This window comes from Fulmarus glacialis, unplaced genomic scaffold (genome assembly GCF_000690835.1).
Source record: "Fulmarus glacialis isolate BGI_N327 unplaced genomic scaffold, ASM69083v1 scaffold3204, whole genome shotgun sequence".
In the NCBI taxonomy this organism is placed as follows: domain Eukaryota; kingdom Metazoa; phylum Chordata; class Aves; order Procellariiformes; family Procellariidae; genus Fulmarus; species Fulmarus glacialis.
The window spans coordinates 18,657-24,288 of record NW_009208478.1 but is presented as its reverse complement, the minus strand read 5'-3'; the positions used below and the strand labels follow the sequence as shown (position 1 = coordinate 24,288).

At 42.5% G+C, this 5,632-nt stretch overlaps 1 pseudogene; it reads right to left on the bottom strand.

The window, feature by feature from the left end:
* Positions 1-3,206: 3,206 nt before the first annotated feature.
* On the bottom strand, positions 3,207-4,846 carry LOC104075825 (annotated as a pseudogene).
* Between the last annotated feature and the right edge of the window lie 786 nt (positions 4,847-5,632).

Genomic DNA, 5,632 nt, shown 5'->3' with positions numbered 1-5,632 from the left:
TTGAAGACAAAGGGGACATAGGCAAAAAGATACGCTTTAAGAGAAGAATAATCCCAGACAAATTTTAGTACACGTAAGGAAAGTTGGCTGAAGAGTTTTGATTTTAAGTGAAGCACTTGATATAATCTTGTTTTGAATATTTACTATCAAAATTATTCAAGCTACCTGGCTGGTAAACTGAAGGACGTACACAAAGTATGAGCAGTTTATCAAAAGTTTGTAGAACATAAGTTTCAAGAAAGATATAGTAAGGATTTGTGATTAATCCAATGTTCCCTAATAATCAAGGATGGTGGAGGTGTAGAATATGCTCTGAAAAGAGAGCAACTATGAAAAACTGAGAAGTTTTCCTTCAGCCTCCATCTTCTTTCATGACATTTGCTTCTTTCTGCTCTCTTTCTGCAAATTCTTTCCTCTAAGCAGCCGTATGAGAAGGATTGCATACGTTTCTGTCTGTCTGTGCAAATGGAGTTTGAGGTTTGGAATTTGGGAGAAGAGAGGAGTCAAACAATTTGTGCAGAAAACTATGGCTGTCTAGGTAGTGGTGCTTCATCCGCTCCATTGCCTGCCTCCCTGTCAGCAATGGCGAACTAATCTGGGCTGAGGAGCTTCGCTGTACCAGTCTCTTGAATAAAGCTGCACTTTTATTTCCCAGGGGAGTTTGCTGATTAGGGCAAGACAGTCAGAAGACAAGTGAAGAAGCAGCAGGACAGGAAGGGAGTAATTTTATATGTATCTCTGTGGAAACAGTATTTGAGAGGAAGGTTGTGCTAGCATCTGAAGGGCAGAGGCTTTGGGGGGGCTGTGGCTAGGTGCAATGATCAATGAAAAGCATGAAGGGAGCCCTTGCTAGCTGGAGGTTAAATTGAAGAAGATTAAGGCCAACTTTATCTAGATGAGATTTGGGAAAAGCAAGAATTTGGGAAACCAAAGGAACTCAGTAAAAGATAGGGGACTTGACCTTGGGGCTTCTTTGGGAAGACCAGAAAAGGTTTTATATGTGTGTGAGCCACACAGATAGATATATATGAATATAAGGCAAGAGTACCCACTCTGTTAGTTAGAAAAGGAGGTGGGGAGATCTAGTAGAACCTGTTAATTCAAAAATGAAGGAACCTTTAAAATGACTGATGCTGGCGGAAACATCATTTGGCTCTTTGCCTCTGGTACTGGAGACACAAATCTACCATCAGCTACCTACCTATTTATCTCAGCTGTGAGTTCTTAACAGGTAAGGCAGCAATTCCACGAATACACAAGGATTTTAAGTTAAATGTTAAGGGTTTTCTTTGAAGTCTTTATATAAAAAATTATAAATAGCTGATCTAAGTAGTGACAATAAGAGAATGTGAATATCTAGATACTCAATTATGCTTATTGTTAGAATCAGATGTTGTATCTATAAAAAAGGAGAATTGCAAGGGAGAACAAGGCAAAGTTAAGGTAGAAAGCACAGAATAGGAAAGAGGGAAAAGAGCCAGTCAGTTAGGGTTTTTTTTTCATTCTGGAGTAATTTCTAAAGAAAACTGTAGGAAACTTCATCATAAAATACATTAAAACTTATTGAAAAAAGCTGTAAGTTTATGGTGCTGTCTGAATGATCAGGGAGCTAGATGACCTGGTTAGTCTCTTCTGTTTTTATATTTTACCATTTTATCTTTCGTTTTTCCCAGCTCAAACCTGTTTTTCCCTGATGTCTTTTGAAAATGCAAATGAAAACAGTGCCTGGGAAAAAAACTACACAAACCTTGAAGCTTTAGAATGTTGTATAGGTGTATGAAAAGCAGAGTGTTTGTTTTCAGAGAGTGAATTGTTTAGGGACAGATACAATCCACTTTGGGTAAATGAAATCCTATGTATGTGCAAATACTGGGTATTTCATAGAAAGATAAAAGCTCTTTAAACCTTGGCCGTGTGTACCACCAATATGTGCAGGTGGACTGAAGACCTGTAAGTTTATGCTTAGAAGATAATCTTTGACAATGCTTGACAGCACCCAATTATTTAAAACTTTTTGGTTTTAATTTCACATGAGATACATTAAATTAGGAATATCTGCACCTGTGGTATTGTCCTGGTTTCAGCTGGGATGGAGTTAAATTTCTTCCTAGTGCTGTGTTTTGGATTTAATATGAAAAGAATGTTGATAACACACTGATGTTTTAGTTGTTGCTAAGTAGTGTTTACATAATCAAGGACTTTTCAGCTTCCCGTGCTCTGCCAGGTACACAAGAAACTGGGAGGGAGCATAGCCAGGACAGCTGGCCCAGCTGGCCAACGGGGTATTCCATACCATATGACATCATACTCAGTATATAAATTGGAGGCGTGGTCCAGGAGGTAGTGATCACTGCTTGGGTATCAGTCAGCGGGTGATGAGCAATTGCATTGGGCATCACTCATTTTGTACATTCTACCTTTTCCGCAACCCCCCGCTCACCTTCCTTTTCTGTTCTGTTAAACTGTCTTTATCTCAATCCACAAATTTTACTTTTTTTTTTCCCTGGTTCTTTTCCTACCATCCCACTGGGGGGTGGGGAGTGAGCTAGTGGCTGCTTGGTGTTTGGCTGCCTGCCAGGTGAAACCACAACAGTTGTTTACCAACTTTATTCTAGGAGACAGATTTTAAAAATACCATATTGTTTGGTTTTATTTTCATATTCCTTTGAAACACAGACTCACAGAATTGCAAAATGGTTGAGGTTGGAAGGGACCTTTGGAGGTCATCTGGTCCAACAGCCTCTGCTCAAGTAGGGCCATGCAGGGCCAGTTGCCCAGGATCATGTCCAGACAGCTTTTGAGTATCTCCCAAGAATGGAGACTCCGCAGCCCCTCTGGACAACCTGTTCCAGTGCTCAGTCACCCTCACAGGAAAAAAGTGTTTTCTGATGTTCAGAGGGAACCTCCTGTGTTTCCATCTGTGTCCATTGCCTCTTGTCCTGTCGCTGGGCACCACTGAGAGGAGCCTGGTTCTGTTCTCTTTGCACCCTTCCTTCAGGTATCTATATACATTAATGAGATCCCCCGCCAAGCCTTCTCTTCCCTAGGCTAAACAGTCGCAGTACTCTCAGCCTTTGCTGATATGTAAGATGCTCCAGGCCTTTAATCATCTTCATGGCCCTTTGTTGGACACTCTCCAGTATGTCCATGTCTCTCTTGTACTGAGTAGCCCAGAACTGGACACAATACTCCAGGTGTGGCCTCACCAGTGCTGAGTAGAGGGGACGAACACCTCCCTTGACTTGCTGGCAATACTTCGTCTAACGCAGCCCAGGATACCATTAGCCTTCTTTGCAGCAAGAGCACATTGCTGGATCATGTTCAGCTTGGACTTCCAGGTGCCTTGCTGCAAAGCTGCCTTCCAACTGGATGGCCCCCAGCTTAGATTGGTGCCTGGGGTTTTTCCTCCCCAGGTGCAGGACTTTTCACTTCTCCGTGTTGAACTTTTGTGTGCCCATTTCTCCAGCCTGTTGAGGTCCCTCTGCATGGCAGCATGACCCTCTGGTATATCAACCACTCCTCCCAGTTGGTGTCATCTTCAAACTTGCTGAGGGTACACTTTGCCCCCTCATCGAGACCATTAATGAAGATGTTAAACGGAACTGGCCCCGTACTGACCCCTGAGATAAATCACTAGTTACTAGCCTCCAACTAGACTTTGTGCCACTGATCACCACGCTCTGGGCCTGGCTATTCAGCCAGTTTTCAATCCACTTCACTGTCTGCTTCAGCCCATACATCAAGAGCTTGTCTACAGCTTGTCCCATAACAGTATCTTATGGGAGTGTCAAAGACCTTACTGAAGTCCAGGTAGACAATATCCACTGCTTTCTCCTCATCTACCAGGCCAACCATTTCTTCATAGAAGTTTATCAAGTTGGTCAAGGATGACTTCCCTTTGGTGAAGCCATGCTGAGTACTCCTGATGAATTTTTTGTCCATAATGTGCTTGGATTAGCTGCTCCATCACCTTCCCAGGGATTGAAATGAGGTTGACTGGCCTGTGATTCCCTGAGTTCTCCTTCTTGCCCTTCTTGATAGGAGTGACATTTGCTTTCCTCGAATCTTTCCTCCAACTTCTCCCAGTTGCCATGATTGATCAAAGATTATTGAGAGTGGCCTTGCAATGACATCTGCCAGCTCCCTCAGCACTTGTGGGTGCATCCCATCAGGGCCCATGGACTTACGTACGTCCAGTTTGCTTAAGTATTTCCAGACCTGATCCTCTTCCACCAAGGGTACATCTTCCTTGTTCCAAACTTACCCCCTGGTCTCTGGGACCTGGGATTCCTGAAGGCTGGTCTTGTTAGTAAAGACTGAGGCAAAGAAGGCATTCAGTACCTCAGGCTTTTCCATGTCTGTGTAACCAGGTCCCCCATCTCGGTGAGCAATGGGCCCACATTTTCCCTAGTCTTCCATTTGTCACCTGTGTACTTGTAGAAGCTCTTCTTGTTGTCTTTGACATCCCTGGCCAGATTTAGTTGCATTTGGGCTTTAGCTTTCCTAACTTCATCCCTGAATGCTCAGACTTTGTTCCTGTGTTCCTGCCAGGTTACCCGTCCTTGCTTCCACCTCTGTAGGCTTCATTTTGTGTTTGAGTTTGGCTAGGAGCTCCTTGTTCATCCATGCAGACTTCCTGGCATTTTTTTTCCAACTCTCTTGAGCATGGAGGAGCTTGAATATTAACCAGCTTTCTTGGGCCGCATTTCCATTGAGGGTTTTATCCCATGGGACTCTTCCAAGCAGATCTTTGAAGAGGCGAAAGTCTGCTCTCCTGAAGTCCAGGGTTGTGAGCTTGCTTTTCACCCTCTCCCTGCCCCTGGGATTCTGAACTCCACCACGTCATGGTCACTGCAGCCAAGGCCGCCTTTGACCTTCATATTCCCAACAAGCCCCTTCTTTTTAGTGAGTATGAGATCCAGCAGAACACGTCTCCTCTTCAGCTCCTCTATCACTTGGAGGAGAAAGTTATCATCAGTGCACTCCAGGAACCTCCGGGATTGTTTGAAACGCTGATGAAAGTGATGCCTACCCCAGATACTGGTTTGTCCTTGTCAAAACTGGGGCAATATTCCCATTACTCCAGGATTTATGAGCGAGCCTTGTACCAGCCCTTCTTAAGGAGCTTCACTTTTTCCTGTCACCATTATTTTGCTTATAATAACTGTACTAATTAACTGTCTTTTTATTCTTATCATATTGGCATTTCCAAATAAGTAAAAACTATAAAAATACATTAGTGTGCAATTCATATAATTTATTGAACAAAGAACAGAAATTAATTTCTACACAGCTGTTCTAACGTTATCTGTTCTCCCTAGGAATAGGTGACTGCACAATCAGTATAAAAATGAATTAATGACAAAAGAAACTATATTTTACACATTATATGTGTGTTTGTATAAAATATGAATACAATGGGATTTGGATTTCATCATGTAATATAAAAGGAGCTGTGTATAACCTGAATTTGACTTTATCATAACATTAGTATTCCCCTACATCTTGTTGAGGGGTTTTTTATGCTTCATATGGATATATCAGAAGGTGTTGTAGGCTGCTGACTTTTCTACAGAATTAATCTTAACTTTGATCCCTTTTATCATACTGTGCAGGAGTTCTGAAGAAAGCT